This window comes from Lissotriton helveticus, chromosome 12, assembly GCF_964261635.1.
Source record: "Lissotriton helveticus chromosome 12, aLisHel1.1, whole genome shotgun sequence".
NCBI lineage: Eukaryota > Metazoa > Chordata > Amphibia > Caudata > Salamandridae > Lissotriton > Lissotriton helveticus.
In genome coordinates this window covers 669,243,658-669,269,636 of record NC_136073.1, presented here as the reverse complement: position 1 = coordinate 669,269,636, position 25,979 = coordinate 669,243,658, and the positions used below count along the sequence as shown (strand labels likewise).

Sequence of the window (25,979 nt, the reverse complement as noted above, 5' to 3'; positions counted from 1 at the left end):
GCGGACGCCCATGGCTTAAATCGAGGGACAAACGGAAGGGATGTGGGAAGCCGGCATGTGCTGACCAAAGAGAAGCAAGCAAACGAGAATGATGATGAAGCCAACCATTGGTGAGCAATGTGAGGGCTGTAGGCCCACTGTAAATTAACAAAAATGTCTCACAAGCAACAGCGCATGTGCTGTTTCAAGTGAGACCTAAAAAGTTGGCAGAAACAAGGCAGAGCTGTCACTGAAAATTAGTTTTTATTCCCTCAATCCCTGCTGAGTAGTGAATCATGGAGCCGAGGAATTTCAGAAGTTTTTTTTATTGCATATTTTATATAGCGCGAACTCGACCCGAAGGTATTGGAGCGCTTTACATGAGCACTGTATTTAAATTACACATTCAGACACGGGGACATTAAGTGATTTTCCCAGAATCACAGAATGTGGACGCGACCTCGAGGCTCGAAAACTGGTTTCCAGCATCAGAGTGGGCAATTTAAGCCGACGGACCACATCCTCTCAAGAATCTGAGAGTCGCTTTTTTGTCCTGACATAATAGGTTGTTTTCCCAGAGATCCTGACTTAGGGGCAGATTTATGTTAACTGGCGCATCCCCAGGGATGCGCCAGTTAATGTGCGCCACAGCTCCGCCACACATGGTGTGCCGCATTTATAATGCGGCGCACCATGGGGCAAAAACGGCACAGATGCGTGACGCATCTGTGCCGTAAAGGTGGCGCATTGCTGGAGTTGCGTCGCAAGCGCGACGCAGCTCCAGCAAGGCTCGGGGGTGCCCCATCTTAACAATGCTGCGTCAAGACCTACGCCTGCTTCAAGCAGGCGCAGGCTTTTGACGCAGCATTGGCCTGAAAGTGACTGAGTGAAATCTTATAGATTTCACTCAGCCACTTTTGCGAGGCGCACCTGCCCCGGAACGCCCACCCTGCGCCGGAACGCCCACAAGCGGCGCAGGGCTTTACAACCTGACGCATCTGCCTAGATGCGTCACGTTGTAAATCGTTCGTAGGGATGCGCCACGTTTACGCCGCCTTGCGTGACGCAACAGCGGCGTAAACGTGGCGCAAGGGCCTCATAAATCTGCCCCTTAGTCCTTACCCCACGAATTTGTGTTCAATGTATGTGACAATCTATATCAAAGTCCCAGTTGATTGGGAGTAGGTATCTCATTACATTGTACAAGGTGTTGCGACTGATATAAATATTCAAATTTGAGCTCTGTGGTATTTTCAGTCTTTACAAATGATACATATACTGGCCCCACAAGTTCTAAAATGCGTACTTGAGGGGGCGTGACCAAGATGGCGGCAGTGTAGGACGCTTTTCGCAGTCCCGCTGGCCTCCCTGAGCACACTGCTTTGCCGTCGCTAATCATCCAGCAATATCGCAGGCAGTGGGGCCGGCACTTACTCTAGCCCACGCTCGGGCGAGTCTGCGGCGAGTCTGTGCCTCGGGATTGCCCTTTGCAGCAGTGTATCGTGGTGGAGCTGCGGCCTACGGCGGCCTGCTTGAGCCCTTAGGCCTGCATCGTATCCGCGCTCGTTGGAGCACCCGCAGGTACGAAGCTCCGACGTCTCTCCTGGTCAGGCGGGAGCTGGTTCTGTGTTCCGGTGTGCCTCCGAGCTGCCGGGAAGGCGGGGCGCCGGTGCGAGCAGCAGGGCCCTCCCGTGTGCCTGCTCCATCTGAATAGAGCCCCTGGAGACGGAGCCGCGCCGAGGGCGCCCGATGCCTGCTGAGGATCTCCCGCTGCGCAGAGCTGTCCCGACCGGCCTAGATCTGGAGGTGCGGCCTGTGGCACTGGGACGCCTGATGGTAGGCCTTGAAAACCTGCGCTGCGCACGGGGCCCGATCTGGGGCCTGTCTCGCCCGTGAGGCCTGTTGGGGGGGTTAGTCTGTTGACTCTGGCCACTACGATTAGGTCAGCCAGGCGCGCGCAAGAGCCCGTCACTCTTGAATGCAGCTCCCGCTGCCACCGAGGGAGAGAATTGTGCTGAGTTCCCTGGTTAAACATTTGGAAGCCATCCCAGAGTCATTGGATGATCCTTCAACTACGTTCAAAGAAGTAATTTTCCTGTCATCCAACATCATCAAGCTTTTGAAGACATCCGCAAACTTTAGAAACGTACCCTGATCATTTGAGGATGACTTGAAAATGAGTACTTGATGACTTCACAAGGTATGGTTGTTCCTGATGATCTTAGAATGACTTGAAAATTAGTGTTCGATTACTTCACAAGATGAGTTTGTGATGTTCTGATGGATGATTTGAAAATTAGTACCGATTACTTCAGATGTGCTATTTGCATTTAACAGGAGCACAGGGTTTATGATGGTTGGGGGGATATTTGTTAATTATTTATTTAGCATGTCCACCAGTTTGGTTTCATATATGACCTGTATCTTTAATTATATGCAGATAAGCATCCAGTGTCAGATAACTGTGTTTCAGGTAAATCACAGTTAATATTTTTACAGGCTTTTTTTGTACTTGTTAAAAAAAATACATTTGATAAAAACAAAGATTCTGTCATTAAAATGATGCACAGTTAATTTTAATAATGCAAATGAAGCATTGAAGGCAGGACCACTGAGATTAAGTTGAAATGTTGTATGCAATAATGCAGCAGAGTAGACTGAATAAAACAGCAGGATGAGGCCAATTGTGGCACATATTCGGGAATGCACTGTAAGAGTAGACTAGCACACCTAATATTACATAAGTATGTTTATTACTCTATAGTAGACATATTCAGGAATCAAATAGGGCAAAATTACGAAGAATGTGTACTTGTCTAAATACACGCATATGCAGCAGTATTTATACCATTCTGCACCCCGGCATTGCTGCACTGCCTACTTCCCAAAAGCAAACTCAAATGATCTATTTTTGATTCCGCCCAACTCGCATAAAGGCAGTTTAAAGAAATTTGGCTAAAAACTGGGCGATGCCACAGACCTAGACCCAAGATTACATGTTGCCATTAACCCTGGATGCCAATTTGTAATCCTGCTTTACATATCCCATTGCGATGCTTGAAATGCAGGGACTCCCCATCAAAGCAGCTGTTCCCTTCAAGAACTGCCCATTAAATGCACTGTCTCACAGAAATGTAGAGAAATAAAAATTTAAGAAAGACCAGCTTTAACCTGCATTTCGGTCAAGCATATGAGAAGATGAGACTAATTTACATTGCTTCCTGACAGGAATTATTTGCACTAACCTTATGCAAGGATAAAAAAAAAACCTAGCCTGGTCCTCTTTTCAAACTTCGTGCAACATTAAAATTGTCAGATGCTGTAAAGTTTTGTTTTTAATAAATAACCTTTCTCCTTTTCACAATGTTGTGAAGTTCAGAGGAATGCGCGTGATCCTGGTCCCACGCTGTAAATCTCCTGTGTCCCCAGGCACTTCGCACCCCTTTTATGCCTGCTGTGCTGCATGAATAAGGAAGGCAGCGCTACGGCCAGGCGACGCCTTAAAACAATTAACTTCTTTTCAACGTGTCCTGCTAGACGAAAGGGAAGCGTGAGCATGCATGCATATAGTTACTAGAATCTCTTAAACAATTTGAGTTTTGGACATGTATTTTCCAGTAAGGAAAAGTTTATCGACAGACCTGAAAAAACAGAACTTTACCAGGAAATGTTTGTGGTTGACTTTGTCAGGATTCGGCCGTAGCGGGGCCTACCTAGTGAAAACTACAATTCCCAGGAGGCCATTGGTGGGAGGAAGTATTTTAGACGCCAACGTTGTTGTGCGTAATTCTATTGGAAAATCTGTTCTTGCACTGCTTATTGTGAGCGTCTTACGCGGCTGTTTCAGGAGCCGTCCCGTACCTGTTCCTGGACGTGGGGGTTGGTGCTTCGGTGAGTTTCGAAGTGCTTCCTAGCAGGCCTGTTCTGTTGGGGGCTTTATCGTTGTGGTGTGTGAGCGGAATGTAGCTGTGAGTTGCGCTGCACATAACCGTTTCCTGGCTGTGACTCGATCCAGTCTGCTCATGGAGTTCACGAGCCCTGGGTTTTTGTTCCGGGTCAATAGCAGAGCACTGTGGCTTCTCTGACCACGTGTTACCATTTTCTGAACAAGAATCTCTTGAAACGCTTTAGCGGAGCACGGTGGCTATCCCGGGCCACGCGTTGCCGTTTATTGACAGGCGTCAATTAGCGGCATAGCAGAGCGCTGTGGCGTTTCCGGCCACGCGTTACCGTGTATGTTTATCTGTTTGGATTCTGTTGGTGGAACTGTGTCTTGACTTTTAATCCCCCATTTGTCTGCGTTGGGAAGAACTAACTTTTTCTGGAGCTCATTTGAGAGGTATTGACAAACTGTGCTTATAGGGTGTGTGGAGCAACATCATGCTATGGCATTTCGTAAGAACTATATTTAAGCTGCTCCTTTTCTGGATTCTATTTATTTTTCCTTTTTTCTGGGAAAAGGGAGGAGACTCCAGTGGTCATTTGCTATTCCTTTTCACATATTGATTGCTGGGTTAGGGATGCTATTTCAGGAATCATGATATGTATAAATGGTTGCCTGATACTAAGATACGATTGTTTTACATCGTAACTGGGTTCCAACCTGTGTGAGTTCTGTATTATAGATGACACTTATGAACTACATATATCCTGGGGTAGCTTGCTCATACAGGAAGACCAAGTATGTTATGAGATATGCCCATCCTAGTCTAGTGAGAATTATTATTATTATTTTTTTTTAAGTTTCAAAAACCTTTATTTCACATCACACAGAATACACATCTGTGAATCCACAACCCGGAGGCCGGCAGCACTTCATAGCAACATATCAGATGGAATAACACAGCCTGATAGCCGACATCCCATAGGGCCCGGCGGCGTTTTATCACTAGCACATTATTAATCTATACCTGTGTGAATCATGTCCAATTACATAATAAAACTCTTCCTTTATGTCCTTGGAAATCATATCAACAGTACCCTAACCCAACTCCCTGCCATGGCCCCAGACTGTACAATAACTGTGGATGACGTCTCAGTGCCCAACCCATCCAACACATGTCACATGCGTACCTACTAGTCTCAATATAGTGTCACTGTACCTATCCCCTCTGCAACAGCACCCTCCCACCACCCTCTCTTGCCCACTCCTGTCTTGAGCGCCCTAATGCCCTCTACCCTTTTCACCACACTAGCAGGCACATAAGTCAGAGCCACTCCGGCTCAGCCATAATGTAAATGGTTCCCAAATGTCAACTGGCCTAGACCTACTTGGCAACAGGTCCCAGTAGTGTGTCAGCTGGTATTTACAATACGCAGCCGATCCTATCCATTCCGCTATCGTGGGTGGGGCCACTTTCTTCCAGTGTAGCGCTATCTGGCGTTTGGCCAATACTAGCAACATCGCAACCAACTTACGTGAAGTATTGGGCACCTCTATGACAAAACCCAGAAGCGCTAGTAACGGATCAGCTCTCAAATCCACTTCAATCATGTGCCCTATGTGTCCTAGCACCTCACCCCAATATTTCGCCACCTGCACACATTCCCAGGTCAGATGGAAGAAGGTTGGTTCCTGCACACCACACCTCCAACATTTAGCATCCGATTGAAGTCCCATTCGCAGCAACTGTTTAGGTGTGCGATAAGTCCTATGTATATAGCTGAAGTGTATTAGGCTCAATCTATAATTAGGTGACAGATTCTCAAGTTGTGTACAACAAAATTCCCATTGATTGCCAGTTATTGTTATGCCTGCTTCCCGTTCCCATTCAATTTTGAACCTACATATTACTACCAGTGACGTGCTCTGCGTTATGTTATAAATCCGTGTAATCAATTTACGGGGGGAGTTATTAGAGAGCACGCCTCTAAGGCTGGCAGCGTGGGCGGAGCCGCAGGAAATTGCGGGTAATTTGCCCTACATGCTGCTCTGAGTTGATAAAACAGCATATAAGATGCAGAAGGCTCGTTAGGCTCGCTCAACTTTTGTAACGTCAAAAAGACGTAATCTGGGTAAAGATCACTGGCCATCTTCAACCCTCTTGTACTCGCCCTTGCCGTTACTGCTCTGTCTATTAACGGTTTTAACAATGGATTCCCGCCCAACTGCATCGATGGTGCATATAACTCCTCGATACCGGCCCTCTTCGCCAACCTTGCCCAGGCCCATCTAGTTGTTTCAATTGTGCTGATGTCCTCTGGTGACCGCTTGTATGGATGATATACCGTCACAATCAGCGGGGTGGGCGCGGCTGCGTCTATTTCGATAGCCACGTGAAGCTGGAATGGAATCGGATGCTGCCAAAAATGCAAATATTGCGCTTGTGCGCTATACTCATAAAGCTCAAAATCCGGCGCTGTCAAACCACCCTGAGCAAAAAGAAGCGTCAATAATTTCCATGATACCCTAGGCTGTCGTCCCGCCCATACCAGATCCAGGATCCCAGTGCGGAGTCTTTTAAAGAAATGACCATTTAGAGGAAGTGGGATATTAACAAACAGATAAAGTAATTTCGGCAAAATTACCATTTTAGTGAGGGCTATACGCCCCGTCAGGGAGAGTGGCAGTGTTTTCCATCTCTGCGTCTTACCTTCAACCCAATCCATCACTCTGCCATAGTTTGCGAGCCATATCTCCTGTATGGATCTGCTAAACCAAATACCCAAATACTTAACCTCACCGTCCGTTCATTCAAGAGGGAACTCCGTGTCACATTTTCTAGTCCAATCTGTTAGGGGAAATATCACTGATTTCGCCCAGTTTATCTGTATACCTGTAAGACCCCCATATCGTATAAACTCTCATAACCGGTTCAAGGTTTTCTTCAGGCTTCACTACGTAAATAGTCATGTCGTCAGCATACATGGAGACAAGCAGTCCCCGCGTCGTGAACCCGATGCTGCGCATTGTGTGATGCTGTCTAAGATGGGCCGCCAGTGGCTCAGTCGCTATAGCAAATAATAGAGGCGATAGTGGTCAGCCCTGGCGAGTACCTCTTGTAATAGTTATCGGTTCGGAAATTTGGCCATTCACCTTCACTCTTGCTGTGGGGAGTCTAGTGAGCATTATTGAGATTAGATCATTGTATGCAATGTTTACATATCTGTCTTTGTTGTTTCAGGTCCTATTGTTCCCACGCTGCTCCTTCCCTTTCCCTTCCGCAAAGCAAAACATGACCGACTTAGCTACAGCAGCTGATACACGACACAATACTTAATTTCTTTAGAGAAATGCAATGTGTTTCTACACCTGGACCTGGGCTATGCATTTCCTGTGGCACTGGAAATTACGTCACTACCTGCGCCGGGGCACCTGCGTGAACAATGCTGCAACTTGAAGAGATCTTCGTTGATGTTTCTTGTACCAAGCACTATGACAATTCTCTGTTCTGTTTTATTTCTGCCACCTTCAAGAGTTTCAGCGCTGTACAGGAAGATATCATCGGTGGCCAAAGAACAGATTGTTTGCACCAGGTAACAGGAGTATGCTTTACTTCCGTTTGGAGATAATCACAGTTTAAAAGGCATCCGACAAAAAAAACTATTTCTGTTACAAAACTAAGGGTCTGAAATGCATCCTTTAGAGTAAAGGTCGTCCATTTAATGTGATTTTTGTGGCACAGGATTTTAGATTTACAGAGGATTAATAGGCAGATCTCTGACTTTAAACTGTTCCGAAACATTCAAAAGATTTTTAAGTAATTGTATTTGTTTGCTTCAGTATGTTTCTTTCCTTATATTGTACAGCTTATTTTTAGTCCGTTGCTAGGACATTGTTTATCTAATGAGTATCGATTATCAAGGAAGTCGCATTAACCAGAGAAAAATAAAGCCCCTCGTCATGTTTTAAGAGTCTATGATTTTCAAGAAGGACTGTATATGAAATCACCTGTATTAATTGTTAACACAGCCTTTCTGCTTTTGTTTACTTAAATTGTTGTTTTGGGGTCATTAATGATGTTGCAGAACACACTTAAGAAAGTTTTATTCTTCCATGATAGAACGTTTATAGTATTTACTGATGCGGGAAAAATACAGGCATAATGGGATATTCCTAACTTTTTAACCAGCAGGTAGATTATAATACAAGCCATGCTGTACAACACTGGCCAGGTGGCAACCCTAGCAATAATCACTAAACGTACCAAGAGACATTCCTCTAACAACATTCTCGGTGGCTTTTATTTTCACAAAATATCCTTACACTTTCTTCAAGTTCTTTAATCCGCCGATCACCACAAGCATTGTCACATAAATGACTACAAATATTGTGTGATTGAAAGTCCGAGTTAGGCATACTGAGATAGAAAGCCTTAACTGCAATTTACATGACGTTAATTGCAGCAGGCGCATTGACCCATTGAGTTCCCAAACACACCCTTTCGAACAGTATATCAAATTAAACCTGTACAGCGAGGGATAACTCAGTGGGTTAAGTGCCACAGCTTTGGGAGCAGTCTGAATTCATATGTGGTGAACACAGCCTTTCCCCTTTCCAATATTACTTTACAGCGCTACTCTACTCTGTTCAACTCCAATCTTTGCCACTCCATGCCACACAATTCCCCTCAGCGCTACTCTACTACAAAACACTTTACTCTAATCCACTCTACACAATGTTGCTCTACTTCACTCTGTGGCCCCCTACTCAGTGCCACTACACAGTGCAGCCCTGCACCACTCTACACAGTGCCGGCCTGTGTCACTCTACACAGTGCAGCCCTGCGCCACTCTACACAGTGCCGGCCTGTGTCACTCTACACAGTGCAGCCCTGCGCCACTCTACACAGTGCCGGCCTGTGTCACTCTACACAGTGCAGCCCTGCGCCACTCTACACAGTGCTGGCCTGTGTCACTCTACACAGGGCCGCTCTGCGCCACTCTACACAGGGCCGCTCTGCGCCACTCTACACAGGGCCGCTCTGCGCCACTCTACACAGGGCCGCTCTGCGCCACTCTACACAGGGCCGCTCTGCGCCACTCTACACAGGGCCGCTCTGCGCCACTCTACACAGGGCCGCTCTGCGCCATTCTACATAGCGCAGCTCTGTGCCACTCTACATAGCGCAGCTGTGCCACTCTAGACAGGGCCGCTCTGCGCCACTCTACACAGGGCCGCTCTGCGCCATTCTACATAGCGCAGCTCTGTGCCACTCTACATAGCGCAGCTGTGCCACTCTAGACAGGGCCGCTCTGCGCCACTCTACATAGCGCCGCTTTGTGCCGCCACTACATTGCGCCGCTCTGTGCCACTCTGCGCTACTCTACACAATGCCACTCTGCGCCACTCCACACAATGCCACTCTGCGCCACTCCACACAATGCCACTCTGCGCCACTCCACACAATGCCACTCTGCGCCACTCCACACAATGCCACTCTGCGCCACTCTACACAATGCCACTCACACAATGCCATGCTGCGTAACTCTACACAATGCCACTCCACACAATGCAACTCCGCGCCATACTGCATAACGCCACTCTAATCCTCATCACTATATCCCACTCTACTCTGGGCCACTACACCAGAGTGTACTCCACTCTATCCGACTCTACCCCACTCCACACAATGCAACTCTGCAGCACTCTATGCCATACCACTCTACTCCCCTTTTTGTCACACCACTCTTCTCCACTCAGCAACACTCTACGCCAAACCACTCTATTACATACCACTGCAAACTATACCATTTCACTCTATGCTAGTTCAATCCACTTTACTCCACTCTTCCCCATTCTATGTCACTCCACTTTACTCCACACCACACAGTGCCACTCTTCACCACTACCCAGCACCCTCTAGTACTGTGTGCCACTTCACTCTACGTCACTCAACTACTCTATGCAACTCCACTGTATGGCACTCTGTTCCACACCTCTCTACTCCACCCCACCCTATGTCACACTCCTCTGCTCCTTACCACTTAATGGCACTCTACGCCACTCCACATAATGGCACTCTACTACTCTCCCCCTCTCCGCCACTCCTCTCTCAGCTCTACATCATGCCACTCCACATCACTCTACTCTGTGCCACTCTACAGTACTCTGTCCTTAGCCACTCCATTAACTTTTAGCCATGCTGAACAATAAGGCTATTGTATTAAATGACTTATACTGGAGCAAGTACTTTAGCATGGACCATACTCACTGCGTCTACACTCTTTGAACAGTGAGGATTAACCTGATGATAGCTCATGCACTGTGGAGAATTTATACTGATTTGACGGTTCTTCACTTGTGTCTAATGGACTTTTGAAATACGTTAAGAAACAACCATTTAGCCTTGCGAAAATAATTGTACTTACCTGGTACAGACGAAACACATGTTGGCTGTTCTTGATTGGATATGTGTTAGAAGAACAATAAAAGCAACATCATTTATTGAATCCGCATGGACTGATCATCTCAATTTTTGGAACCTCTGGATGCCTTGCATTGGACAAATGACTTTTGGAAATTGCTTATTTACTCAATTCTGATATTGGTCCTTGATGATCTCGTTGTAATTGGGACCAACTATACTTTTACTTGGGTGTGATGCATTAGCTGACTTCTTTGTGAAATTTCCAGTGGATTGTTTCTTCAATTTGCTTACGGCACTTTTTGGTAGCAAGTGCTTACAGCTCACCTAGCACCCCGCTATACTCACAGCCACTGTCTACATATCCATTTACTTAATTTTCAGGTACTTGCTTCTGCTTTGTTGATGTGCGTTCCTTTCCCATGTTGGCAACACTACTACCTTCTTGTATTTTTTGGTTTGTGATGTATCCATGTTTTGTAACCTTAATCTGTTTGCAAAACGTGTAGACGTTTTCAGCTCTAGATTTGGGGTGGTAACTGGTTTGTAAAAGGGAAGAGGTCCAAATGACACCGCATTGTTAATTGAAATTCAGCAAAACACAAACCTCTGTTCTCACATCTCCAAGTGAAACCAGGGACCATTCCCCCCCCCCCCCCTTCTCCGGAACAATGGACTGCTGCCATTTTGCATGGGGCACCTCTGCAGCCTAATTTCTCGATTTAATCCCTGTTTTCTACAGAGCCTCTCCTTTTTAGGTCTAGCTGAGCCAGCGCATGCGCTACTCTGCGAGAAATTTAGTGAGTGGCTTTTGAAAGTGCCACCTCAGGCTTTTCCTCTACACCCCTTCTACCCCCTCTACCCCTTTTCTACCCACTGTAACTAGCAAAGACACTGTGTCATGGCAGCATCACTCAGCAGCACCACAGCATCACTCGGCGCCACCGCAGCATCACTCAGCGCCACCGCAGCATCACTCAGCGCCACCACAGCATCACTCGGCGCCACCACAGCATCACTCGGCGCCACCGCAGCATCACTCAGCGCCACCGCAGCATCACTCAGCGCCACCGCAGCATCACTCAGCGCCACCGCAGCATCACTCAGCGCCACCGCAGCATCACTCAGCGCCACCGCAGCATCACTCTGCGCCACCGCAGCATCACTCAGCGCCACCGCAGCATCACTCAGCGCCACCGCAGCATCACTCTGCGCCACCGCAGCATCACTCCGTGCCACCGCAGCATCACTCCGCGCCACCGCACCATCACTCCGCGCCACCGCACCATCACTCCGCGCCACCGCAGCATCACTCCGCGCCACCGCCGCATCACTCCGCGCCACCGCCGCATCACTCCGCGCCACCGCAGCATCACTCCGCGCTACTGCAGCATCACCCGGGGCCACCGCAGCATCACCCGGGGCCACCGCAGCATCACCCGGGGCCACCCCAGCATCACCCGGGGCCACCCCAGCATCACCCGGGGCCACCCCAGCATCACCCGGGGCCACCCCGGCATCACCCGGGGCCACCCCGGCATCACCCGGGGCCACCCCGGCATCACTCGGGGCCACCACAGCATCACTCAGGGAAACAACATCACTCAGCACCACCACTGCATCAGTCGGGGCCACCACTGCATCACTCTGGGCCACCACTGCATCACTCTGGGCCACCACTGCATCACTCTGGGCCACCACTGCATCACTCTGGGCCACCACTGCATCACTCTGGGCCACCACTGCATCACTCTGGGCCACCACTGCATCACTCTGGGCCACCACTGCATCACTCTGGGCCACCACAGCATCACTCGGGGCCACCACAGCATCTCTCGGGGCCACCACAGCATCTCTCGGGGCCACCACAGCATCTCTCGGGGCCACCACAGCATCACTCGGGGCCACCACAGTATCACTCGGGGCCACCACAGTATCACTCGAGGCCACCACTGCATCACTCGGGGCCACCCCAGCACCACCCGGGGCCACCCCAGCATCACTCACTATCGCCTTTGCAATAGTACACCAGCACATCATCATCACTCAGCAAGACCTAAGTATCATTCAGTATCACCTCAGCATCGTTTTAGCACCAGTCGCCACCACTATCACCTCTACTACCTCAACATCACTCAACACCACATCAGCCTGCTCTCGGAATCTGCTATCTGTTGATTCTTCCCTAGCGTCTGGGCGCTGCTAGTGTTATAATACAGGTACTAGTTCACAACTTTCAACCTCCAATTGTTTATGCCCTTTCAAAAAAAAAAACCTTTACTAAACAACCATTGGAATAGGCAAAAACAAGTTACCAGCATTGCAAGAACAAAAGAAAAATGAGGAATTTTTTTATTGTACATACATTTTTTAATATGGTCATTCTGTTTGACATAATGCCTTCTTGGTCATATATAAGGTAACAAAAATGCTTCTGGACTTTTTTATTAAAACTTTTCAGCATGCTGCACAGCAGCCACACTTCTCTACAGCACAGCTTAAACACATTAGCAAAGCCAATAGCTCTGCATAAACGCTTATAAGGACCCAAAGGTGAGACCTATTGGCTTTGCCAATGCTTGTTATAAGTGCCCTTTGTAGCCAATACTGTTCTATTGTGAGACGCCGTGCAGCTATTTTGACTCCCCAGCATTCTCTTTACGATTTTGATGAACCATGGCTCTCTTTTATCTCACAGGACGCCGCACTCCTTCCTTTTTCTCTTCCTACAAGGAGCCGATCAAGCCTGTTTCCTTTCACCTGTAAGGCACCTTGCAGTAATTCTTTAAATGTAAGAGCACTGTTTCAATCTTGTTTTTGCATGCAAGGGGTTTCCAGATGAGGATTCTCTGAAGCCTTCTCTTTTATTGGTGTGGCCAACTCAATATAGCTTTCAGAAGCAAATATGCCCTCTGACAGCTGTCCTTTCTCTCAAACCCCTACTTGCACAGAGACCTTGGCGGCTGCTTCTCAGCAGTGATTCATGGGGTTCAGATTTCAAGATTCCCAAATCAATTTAAGAGTATGTTATCCTTAATCGTTCTTCTTTTTTTTTTTGTTGCATTGAACAACTTGTAGTTCTCATTCCATAATGGGATGAACAGGACTACACATGTACAACAGAAAGCAGAATCTTGTACTGGATGCGCTACTCTGACCTGCACCTGGAAAGGTGGGTCAGCACAGAGGCCTGGTGGGGTGTTTGGCAGCATGAGTGGGGTACCACATGGAGGGGGGTTGTTTATGCAGGAATACTGTGCTCCAAGACACAGCAAACTCTTGTGATACATCTACTGTGCAGTACCAGAGGAGCATCGAGGAAGGAAGAAGATTGGATCCTTTCGGCCAGGCTTACATTAAAGTGGACTGGGCCTGAGAGCAAAAGAAACATGTATTAATACAAGCAAAAGTCAGACGTTTATAAGGTGAGAATGACTACTTTAAAATGTAAGTGAAACTCAACATTTAAAACCAGGCCACATAAACCTCTGCACTTAATTCTCTGACGCTTTGTTTTCATCTCTCACCGGCTGTTAGACCCGGGTACCAGGGGACATGTGTAAAGCATCCGCGCAGCACACACAGGCGACGCACAAGGCACACTACAAAAAAGAGACCACACCAGATTGGGTGAAAAACAGTATGTGTATTCTAAGATCAACACTTCAGTAGGGAATCACAGGTGCATACAAACTGTGTCAGCCGGCACTAGGTAATGATTTACACTGGGACTATTTACAGGGCAGCGCCAATCGGGCCGCTGCCAGAACCATCGCTCGTACACTTAAAGTAAATGGAAGGGTGAAGAATAAAGTTAAAGTCTATCACTAAATATATAACAGCCAGGACCTTCTGGCTAGATCATGCCCTGGGCGACCTTGTTAAAAGTACCAGGCCTAAACGTAAGGCATTCTCCTTAGCATGAAGCATACACAATGGCCCATGGATCACACGTCAGGTCAGTCTATAACCACCTATGCGCCCGCCTGGAAGGAAAATATTAGACATGTAACAGCAGGCCTTAAAACTCTAGCACATTATGCATATCTGTATCAGCATAAATCATGTGGTCCAAAGCTGTAGCCTTAGGGGTACATTAGGCACAGAACCTGCATTGGCATGACCACATTTAGCATGAAAGCAGTAGACCTAGAGACACATGCGGCATGTATAAATACAGTCCTCATAACAGTAGCCGTATTACCCCCCCCCAGGCAGGAAAACATCTGGCTAGGCAGGAATCATGAGTATAAAGCATGAGCCACCCTTGGATATATCATGGGCCTACATAACCTTTTCCAGAAACCTGTGGCCATAAACATAGGAGGGATGGAGCCTCCTCATTAGGATAAAACGCTAGACAACATCACATTAGGCATAAATCCCATTAACAGTGGCACAACTTTAGCGTGGGAAGCATCACCTTAGAACACAGTGATCCTGTCCTTAGACATCAACGTGGACCTCAGGCAGACTCCTCATTAGCATAAACCCATGGGGCATCTCACATGAAGCCTAACGGCTTGAAACACAATTAGCATGGGGCAATACTGTCACTGTGCATTAATCACATATCACAATGTGCATAGATCAGCCTCACTTCTTTGGACATCAGCATAAACCTTAGCAGCAATGCAATAAGCATAAAAGCGTTAGCATTGACACATTAGAATAAATGCACTAGGATCACCACATTAGCGTAAGTCACATTAGGAGGGGGCATAAAACATTAACAGCTATGCAGTCATTGAAGGAAAGCGGCTCACATTATAAGTTCCATCAACCTTGCAGGTTAGCCTTTGGCGCCACAGCGCCTGGGGAAAATGGAGTCCCTCATCTGGACTCTGCAATTAAGAGTGCCCCACAATGTTAAAGCTGCCCCCTGTCAACCAAGCAGGCAGGGGGGAATCCCACACGCCGGGATCCCCTCGTAGCGCTTTAGAATCCCGGCGCTGCGGACTTCCGCTCCTCTTCTCCTGGGCACAGTTGTAGCGCCTTGGAAGCAAGCAGAGCACAGTCAATGCAAATATGGCACTAAGGCAGCACCCCAATGCAGCACACACGCATGGGAATTGAAATATAGCGCTTTGACAACACAGCGCTGAAGGCGTCCGCTCCTCTTCACCTGGCACCTTGAATATAGCGCTTGCGAGGCACTAGGTCCCACTAGAAGCTTCAGGGACAGAAGATAGTGTACCTCTTCTGGTAATCAGGAAAACGGTGCCCACCAGGCGCTAGAGTGCAGGCAGAGCAGCACAGTCGCTTCAAATATAGCGCTCACCAGGCGCTAGGTGACTCGCAGTTCCCGGGGTCCCACCCATGGGAGTAGCGCTCACGCTCCTCACCTCCTTGGAGTGCAGGCCGTCAAAGTATAGCACTCACGAGGCGCTAGGGCACCAGAGCAGGCAGGCCAGGCTGGGCAAGATCAGCAGACAGTGGGCACTCATCTGTACAGGACAGCTGCTCCTAGAAGCAGTCCTCTCCCATAAAGTGGCACTCTTCCTAACACAGCAGTCTTCACTCCAGCAAAGGCTCTCACTGGCCCTGTGGACAGCAGAGGGGTACAGATGGGCTCAGGGGCCAGCACACAGGCCCATGTGGCCGTACCTTCTGGCAGAGTGTCCCCTCTCATTCCAGTCAACCCTCAGTCTGAGCACATGGCATCTCTACTGCTCTACATATACCAGAAAGGCTGGAAGCTGCTAGAAGGTCCCTGGCAGTTGCAGCCTCAACTGTCACTGTGGGGAGTATAGAGCACCTTGTCACTTCAAACACTACAGGGGTGTGGAATTTAATAAAATATGTACTTGTCCATGGGACAAGTAGCTTCATAAATCTACGTGTTCTGTAACAAAATCCACTTGTCCCTTTGGTGCCATGTAGTGCGCCGTCAAATAATGGCTGCAATCTCTTTATAGAAGAGCTCTGATAATAGGCTCTCTGGTTATGTCAGGCAAATACTATAGAAGGATTTGAATTTTGAGTTTTTCACCAGCTCTTCTCTAATCTTTTCCCATACTGAGAAAGGTTGGCAATTTACCCCTGACAATGGCAGAAGTAAAGTTTCTTCCAGGGCTGGGAAAAATGTGGTTGGAGAAAAAGTGAACTTGTAAACACTCAACAGATTTCCGCTGGGGTATATTCATATTTGCTCATGCTAAGATGCAATTCACAAATATTTTCTAGGATTAGGGGTTCCTGGCCTACTTATGGAAATTCATGTGAATACATGAAAAACGTAAATCTTCATTAATACAAGGACATATATCATGGGTGCACTTTTGTGACTTTCACATTGAGCCCCTAATTAAATCTGAGTTAACCAAGACCTTTTGTTTTTATTAAAAAGCTATCTCTGCCTAGCTGTGAGCTGGCTTCATTGTGTGTCACAGCATTCTGCTCTTTTACAAAGTAGTTTTGTTCAATGCCAAGAATTTCTATGGCAATGTGGCCTTTATGAGACCAAATACTAGCAGTCTAGTATGAACGCGCTGGCATACAGCACCACGCCTACCTGATAATCCCACAGTAGAGAAAGGAGCATAGTGTAGGCCAAGTGAGGAACCAGAAAATTTAAATACCCCCCACGTTGATCCAAAGTTCTTATGACACCAAGCAAGCGAAAAAAGTAATTGGAATCCTCGCCAGCATAGCTCTCTTGTCTCTTCCATCTAAGCATCTATCCCATTCATACTTTCACCCACTGATATCTAGCATTTCCCCTTTACATTTGCACCCATTTATTCTTTTATCCATTATCCTTTCACCAATCTGTTCGTCCATCTGTTAATCTGTCAGTCCATCTACTCATCCATATCCAAACCTACCCATCCATCTCCAAACCTATCCGTTTCAACCATCCTGACATCCTATTGCTCATCCATAGACCCTTCCTTTCACTCATCTATCCACCCTCCCTTTCACTCATCCTTCCACCCTCCCTTCGACCCATCCATCAATCCATCCTTCCACTCATCCATCCATTTACCCTTTACACTCATCCATCCTTTTGCTCTCTAATCCTTACACCCTGTAACCCATCCACTCATTCACCCTTTCCTTCATTATAACATCCTTTGTCCATCCACCAACCCCGTCACTCAACCATCCCAGTCACTCAATCATCCATCCATCCGTCTAGCCAGCCACACTTCCACTCACTCATCCTTTCACCCAAACATCCATTCATCTTTTCACATTAATTACAAATCTTTGTCTGCCGAGCTGCAGACAGAAGAGGCCCATCAAAAGCTCCACCTCTACTGTAGCTACTAAATGGGTGTTCAAGAAGCCCCTGTTCAAACCTATCCTGCCATCTCCAAACCTATCGATCTAACTGATCCATCCCGCCTTCCTTTTACTCATCCATCCTTTCACTCCACACATCCTCCTTTTCACTCCTATTCATCCACCTTTCACTCATCCCTCCATTCATCCTTTCACTCATCCATCCACCCACCCCACCCATCCTCCTTTTCACTCATCTATCCACCTACCCTTTCACTTCCTCTATTTATGCTTTTGCTCGTCCATCCACCCTTTCACCCGTCCAGCTTCCGTTTCCGTCATATATCCATCCACCCTTTCACTAATCCCTCCATCCACCTTTACACTCAACTGTTCACCCCTTCCACCCACCCATCCATCCATCCCCACCCACTCAGCCATCTATTCATCTACTCTCTCGCCCATTAATCCACCCGTTCAATACGCCATCCATCCTTTCACTCATCAATCCACTTTCAACCTATCCATCCACTCACTCATCCCTTCATTCACCCTTGCACTTATCCTACCATTCTTTCACACATCCATCCTTACATCCATCCACTCATTCATCCATGCATCTACCCTTTCACTCCACTCATTCATCCATCTATCCATCCAGCCTTTCACTCATTCATCCATGCATCTATCCATTCACCCTTTCACTCATTAATGTATGCATCTATCATCCACTCTTGCACTTATTCATCCATGCATTCTATACATCCACCCTTTCACTTATTCATACATGCATCTATTCATCCACTCATTTATCCATGCACCTATCGAACCACCCTTTCTCTCATTCATTCATGCATGCATCTAAACATAAACCCTTTCACTCCTCTCATTCATCCAACTATACATCCAGCCTTTCACTCATTAATTTATGCATCTGTCATCCATTATTGCACGTATTCATCCATGCATTTATACATCCACCCATTCACTTATTCATACATGCATCTATCATCTACTCATTCATACATGCACCTATCCATCCACCCTTTCACTCATTCATTTATGCATCTAAACATCCACCCTTTCACTCCACTCATTCATCTATCTATACATCCAGCCTTTCACTCATTCATTCATGCATCTATCCATTCACCCTTTCACTCATTAATTTATGCATCTACCATCCACTCTTGCATGTATTCATCCATGCATTTATACATCCACCATTCACTTATTCATACATGCATCTATCCATTCACCCTTTCACTCATTAATGTATGCATGCATCTACCATCCACTCTTGCACGTATTCATCCATGCATCTGTACATCCACCCTTTCACCTATTCATACATGCATCTATCCATCCACCCTTTCACTATTCATCCATGCATCTATTCATCCACCCTTTCACTCACTCTCCCACCCACCCTTTCAAGTCCATTATGGGCCTTTGTCTGCGGACCTGCAGATTGAAGAGGCCCATCAAAAACTCTGCAGTTGCTACAGCGGTGTGTTCACAATGCCCCTGGTGCAGGCACAAAGTGAGATGAGAGGCCTAGTGCAAGGACAGAATTAGGGGTGGCCTTAGGCCTGCATGAAAGCCCATGGGGAAACTAATGAGCTTTAATGTAAGCCCTCGATGACGTAAGAAATGAGAGGCCAAAGGGAGTGGGTCAGGGATGTCAGAGAGGGCGGCAGGAGGGTGGTGGGGTTAGCAGGTTTAGGCACCGGGTGTAACATAAGGTGTACAGGAAACGCAAAGTGCCAAGGAGGGGGTGCATGAGAAGGGAAAGCAAAGTGATTTGAAGATGAGCAGGGATATTGGAGCCCTATGAGGCCAAGGAGTGGAGCAGAGAATACAAGACAGGGAGGGGTCATACAGTTCAAGTCAGAGCAAGGGGCCAAGAGGCAGAAAAAAAAGCAGCCTCTTACATGCCATTGCTGGATTGTACTGGAGCTGCCGAAGCTTGATGTGCATCTCATGCTTGATGAAAATAAAAGGACCAGGGGAGGGCCTGGAAGTCAAACAAGCTTATCGAGCTGGCTCCAACTTTGAGCTCTGCTTTATCATTTTGTTTTTCTGCTCTGGGGAAATTAAAGTGCAGGCCCCAGCTTTTGCATTGACCCTTTCACTGCCAAAAAAATGCTCGGAGCAACTTATTTACTGGCTGTGACCTACAGGGTTAAACAGCTGTGTATCGTTTTACCATAAATCTGTCTACTTGTCCTTTGGACACAATGCAAATTAAAACCTCTTGCCCTCCTAAGAAATCTAGATGTCTCGGGCGTCGGGAGATAGGAATTCCCCACCCCTGCACTAGACCGCTAACCCACCTCAGTTAGGCGGCACAAGCAGACAGAAATGGCGTCCATTTTAAAAGTGACATTTTACAAAGGTGCATTTCTACAATGGTGAAAATGACTGCGCACGCCCTTGCGCAGCATGTATCACTGCATCTCGCACCACACATGGCCTATACATTCCTCTACCATGGGGGAGATATAGGTGCTTACACAATTGCACAGCATTTAACATTTGCATTTGAAATAAATCCACATGACATGTTGATTCCCACAAAAGCGAAAAAATTCAGGAAAAAGGGCCAAGACCAACACTTGCATAGCTCAAAAGTATATCTGCGTTTACCAATTGTGATGCCTTTAAAAACATTACTGCATGGTAGAACAGTTATGAGCTATGAGGCGTACATGAAAATTAGTTTGCAGTGCAGCATTTGTAATGAACTTTGTTTTGACATATTCAAAGGCACCAACAAATGCAGCATTCTCAAAAATATGTAATGGCTAATTTATAGTATCTATACCTAATGACATGTATGATGATAATACCATGTATTGTTATATACAGACTGATCTGCAGCACCAGCTGAATGATTCTAATGGGCCCTCCTGAGTACCAAATGCCCCAGTCTTGAAGAGAATATTGCACAAGGATCAACTAGTAACGACCATTCAGCTGAAAGGTATTGTATTGCTTGCATAAAAATAGTAATATAAATAATATTATTTTTTAGCCGTAAAACTGCTTGGCATATGTTATCCCCCGAACAAATCACATCGGAAAAGGATTCCATCATTGCTGTTTGTATTTTCTCTCTCTGCACTCTTCCAACCACTTGTTTACAAAGGATCAAGTCTTTCTTTGTCTCATGAAAAGGACTCCAACCATAAAACTGTGTTAGAATGAACTACAGTGATGGGACACTGTTTCCAGCTTTATATCAGACTTTGCTTGGTAGACTGTGTAATAGTGATGTATGAAGGCTTCTATTTGCCATATGATACTGGGAGCCAGAGCAGTTTCTTAACTTTTTTTGACAGGCACGATGCAAGCACAGTACATCAAATTTTCCCCAGTGCCCATCTTGAAGAAGCCACATCTTGAGATCGTAACTGTTTGTCCTCTGTTTACACAGGTGACATCTGTTGACTGGAATTGCTGGTACTGGGAAAGCATTCTATTTGGTTTCACTATTCTGCTTCTTTACTTTAGCTGGTCTCTCTTCCTTCCTGCCAATATCTCTGCATTTCAAACTCCAAAAAGACAGCATCTAAAGATGCTACCATGTAAAACTAGGACCTTACATGGGCAGAGCTAAGATCCTCCACTTTCCTCTCCATTTAAAACATAGAACAAAAATGAAAGATCACATTCGCTGATGGACATTTTTAGGTTGAAGCCTACCAATACATTGGATGATGGCATTTCCACATGCCATGCCACTTTATTCGATACAAAAGGGGATGATGGACGGAGCAATTGAGCAAATCAAACACTCACCTCCAGCCAACTGATCTGGGTTTAATCCATCACCATTCTTTAGCCCACTCAGCCACCCCATTTCAGACATGGCTATTTGCAAATCAGTCTGACCCTGTGCCTCATGGAAACAGTCCAGCCCGAACTGCCAAGCCATGTCTTCCATGGACCGGAAACAAGCATCCTGTGACCGGTTTCGGATTCATAATCCTCATCAGCCAGGCTATCTTGAATCCAGTGGCCAAGTGAGCAAGGGACTCACGTCTGAGCATACCCTGCCACACTTAGGGCGAACAAAGCGATACAAAAGGGGATGATGGACGGAGCGTTTGAGCAAATCAAACACTCACCCCCAGTCAACTGATCTGGGTTTAATCCATCACCATTCTTTAGCCCACATGCCATGCCACTTTATTCAACACCAATACACTCTACGCCATTGCACTCTGTGCCACTCTACTTTAAGCCACTGTATGCTACGCCACTCTACTCAAAACCAATGCCCCCTAAAACACTGTACCTATACCAACTGTTTCAACACTGCACTTTAAGTCTGCACTCTACTCTACGCCAGTGCACTCTGCGCTACTCTACACCACTGCACTCTGCGCTACTCTACGCCACCGCACTCTACCCTGCACCACTTCACTCTACGCCACTCTTCACCACACCATTGCACTCCACACCTCTGTAATCTAATCTGCACCACTCTACTATATGCCACTGCACTCTATGCTACTCTAAGTCACTGCAGTCTACCCCAATGCACTCTACGCCAATCTACTCTGCACCACTGTACGTTTCCACCACTTCACTCTAGGCCAATCTACTACCTCCACTGTACGACCCTATACTCTGATGCTGTATCCCATTAAACTCTGCTCCACTCACACTGTACTCCACTCTATGCCACTCCACAGCAGTCGACTCTACTCTGTTCCATTCTAGGACACTGCTCCACTCTGACAATCCTTCTATGCCACTTTACTCCATTCTATTTTATTACACACTACTTCACTCCTCTATGACAATCTACTCCACTGTATACTACTATACTCTACAACACTTTACTCAGCCCCACTGTTCCCAATAACCTGCGCGCCCGGGCGCGCGCTCATTGAAGGCTCCTCAAGTGCGCAGTGCTCATTATTTAGCGCGCACATCCTGAGACTGTTCACGCCGCCGCATTTATAATGCGAGCGGCACGAAAACCCGGCATTTTCTGTTTGCTGGAGACAAGAAGATCACGACTGAGTGTCAGATAAGTGGGTTTTGGGAGGGCGTGCTTTCACGTGCAAATGGCCCTTGCACTTGCTGCATTCCTTTCCTTAGAGTGCACCGCTGCGTGGCTGATTGTGAGCCACTGAGTTAGTATTCAATGTTAATTGCAGCTCACACGGGCTGCAATTAACATTGAATACTAACTCAAAGGCCCACAATCAGCCCGCAGTGGTGCACTGTTAAGAAAAGAAAAACCGAGTTTCAAAAACGACGTGTGCTTTAGCACAGGCCGTGTTTGACACTGTGCTTTTCTTTTCTTAACAGTGCACCGCTGCGGGGCTGATTGTGAGCCATTGAGTTAGTATTCAATGTTAATTGCAGCCCGTGTGTGCGCTGCAATTAACATTGAATACTAACTCAATTGCTCACAATCGGCCCCGCAGCGGTGCACTGTTGAGAGAGCTCCATTTTCTTTTTTTTCTTTCTTTTTTTAAATAAAGCAAAATTGCAAACCATTGAACTTCACGACTTTGCATAGCTCCACGTTCACATTGTCAGATTACATTATACTTTTATGTCACCATGACACACTTAGTAAGACTTCTATGGGTGGAGCACATTACAGTTGCCCAGAAACTACTTGAGGAAATGTGGGGGCCGAAATTAACAATTACGGCGGGTATCTCTCCATCAATGTCACTAAATTGTTATATTTAGTCTGTGGATTTGAGAACAAACTAGAGGGCATGCAACTATCGGATCAAAGCTGCAGGTTTTCCCCAATATATTCTGCTCACATATACTGCCTGCAATTAGCAGGCAGTAAATGCGAGCGAGGAAGTGCGAAGTCAGGAGAGTAGGGACAGGCTCAGGGGCTGCTAGAGTGAGCGTTTCATACACCCCAGACCCTCTGACCTTTGGCTCCATTCTGAACAGCTAGTGGTTTCACAAGGTGCATTCCCGCACACAGTAGAATCGGCCTCTGTATTCTCCCACCTGGGCATTTGGGGTGCACTGAATACTGGGCAATGTGAAGTCAATCAAAGCCATACTCCACAGGTTTTTAGTTTTAACTAGAGACATTTGACACTATATTTTGTAGCATGTCCACAACAGTGTGTCTTTCAGAGCACATACACCAGGTCATAAGATTATAAATGTGTGTGTACATGCCAGTACAGATGCATGTGCCATTCGTACATATCTCAAGGATCAATATGTTAGAGCATGATATGGAAAGGCAATAATGTTAACTGTTAACTCAGGGAGCCCATTAAATCTAAACACGTATCTGAAAATACATTTTATAATGTTATGCAATGGCACAGTATCCCCAGTGTTCAGGCATGCAGAGGAACACACATGACCACTCGAGAACAGGAGAAGTAAATTTACAGATAACCCCGAGACAGGAAAAAGATAAGCTAACACGTGAATAAAGACTAACATTCAACAGACATTTGCTATCCTGTTATCCTGTACTTTGGCATCATCAGTTCATTAATGGACTCACCCTGAGCTGCTCAGGCCCTGGCGGACGCCCTTGACATCCTGTCTGACCGACTGCAGCTGGCTTTGCCCTAGAAGCATTGCAGCAGCGACGGGGTGGTGTGCGGCCTTACAGACTGAAGGTCGACGCGGATAGGGAACAGCAGTGGGGGCGAGCAGCTGAGGTGCTCCAGCCCTGAAGGCTGTGGGAAGAGGCTCGAGAGGTGCGGATAACGGAGTGGGCCTGCTGTGGGGTGGGGTTCTGCCCCCCGAAGGTGCACCGCCTTGCCTACCTTCCCTGCCCGAAGCTGGGGGAGACGCCTGGGGGGGTGACTTGGAGGCGTGATGGGGCACCAGAGAGCCCATGTCGAGAGGCGAGCGGGGGCTAGCAATAAGCCAAGCTGGAACCTACATAATGTTTGAGCTGCCCCCGGCCGTTATTTTGTGGCCGATGGAGGGCCGGGCTGAAGACCGGAGCGGAGGAGGCCGGGGACGGCCCGGTCGCGGGAGTTGCTTGGCCCTTGATGGAAGCACTGACCTGCCTGACTCTGCCAGCGGTGCATACTTCGATGGGCAAGTGAATGCGGCGCTACTCCGGTGGCTGTGGACAGTTCCCTGACCTGCCTTGTGAGATTGGGCTGCGGCGTGTCTGCAGTGTCTTCTCCCTCTGGGCTACAGCCACGCTAGGGGAACAAGGCTTGTTCCTACAGGACAATCCCTGGTCTGGTTTGCCCAGAGATTTGGAGACGGTGCTCTTGGGGCCCCGGGAGTGGCAGAGAGCCAGCCATTTGTAAAACCAGCGCACAGCTGTAAGGAAAGCGGATACAAAAATAGAAAAAGCCTGTGAGTGGTACGCGTACGTGCGCCACTGCGAGCCATGGCCTATTGAAGCACATAATAGACACCAATAGGCCATGGGTGGAGCAATGCGCCCGCTTGTGGCCTATTGCATGTAGTATTTCATTAAAAGATGCACACAAAGGCCAATAGCTGCCTAGAAAAGGAAAAGCACACGCACGAGCAGCTATCCAAATCCTGTTTTTTCCCCCCTTACTAGAGGTCTCTCGACCTGCGTGCGGTTTGGTTTCTGGCGCACATAGCCATGGCTGCAGCGCACAGAGACCCTAAACTGCCGCACACAGAGGAAAAAAATTAGAGGGAACATTGCTCAGCCCCCTCTAGGCCACTCCACTCTACACCACTTCACAACACTCTATGCTACTCCACTCTGACACTGTGGTCCTCTCAACTCTATTCTAATCCCTCCACAACACTGTACGCTTCTTCACTTCACGCCTGTTCACGACACTCCACTCTACTGTATGCCACTCCATAACACTGCAGTCTACTCCACTTCACGACACTCCATGCCACTCTCCTTTACCCTACTAACTTTTAGCCATGCCGAACAACACCCACTCTGGTGTCGAACATTGCTAAAATATATCAGAGAGATTTTTTGTTGCTGTTACCTACAATCCTATAAATGACCTAATTGTGCATGTGCTCTTTTTTTGCAGCTATGACTCAATCAGACCCCAAGTGAAGTGCACATACTGTTAACTTATGAACCCCTATACCCCGAACATCTTATCATGCTGGCTGTAAATAAATTTGGTGATTTTTTTTTTTTTTTTTTTAAGGCAGGCCAGTCTAATAGAAGCAAGGTACTAATCTATGCTTTTGTTATCTTTTTTGTTGTTGTTTTTGTTAGGGTTTACAAAACCTGTGTACAAGGGGCCAACAGCTGGCAATCGCCAAACAACAGATTTATGAAGAAAAAGCTTGCCATACAAAAATGCTGTCAGATCAGAACTAAAGAATGCTAAATCTGAAAAACTTACAACAATGTTTCTTGTTTTTGTTGACTACTTTAATTTTTGCATATCTTTAATATTGTCTTGTATTGGTATCCTTGGTTCCTCTTGGTGAAGTATGTGTTTTAACTAAATAAAATTAAATATCAATATGTCA

General features: G+C 46.9%; 1 long non-coding RNA gene across 2 annotated transcripts; it reads left to right on the top strand.

Annotated features, from left to right (window-relative positions):
• Positions 1–1,097: 1,097 nt before the first annotated feature.
• On the top strand, positions 1,098–25,979 carry LOC144798512 (uncharacterized). 2 transcript variants are annotated; one of them, XR_013603560.1, is made up of 5 exons: positions 1,098–2,179; positions 7,104–7,455; positions 12,985–13,077; positions 20,385–20,499; positions 25,720–25,979. It is a non-coding gene; the product is annotated as an uncharacterized LOC144798512 (long non-coding RNA). The 2 variants fall into 2 exon arrangements; XR_013603559.1 differs by having other exon boundaries at positions 12,985–13,711.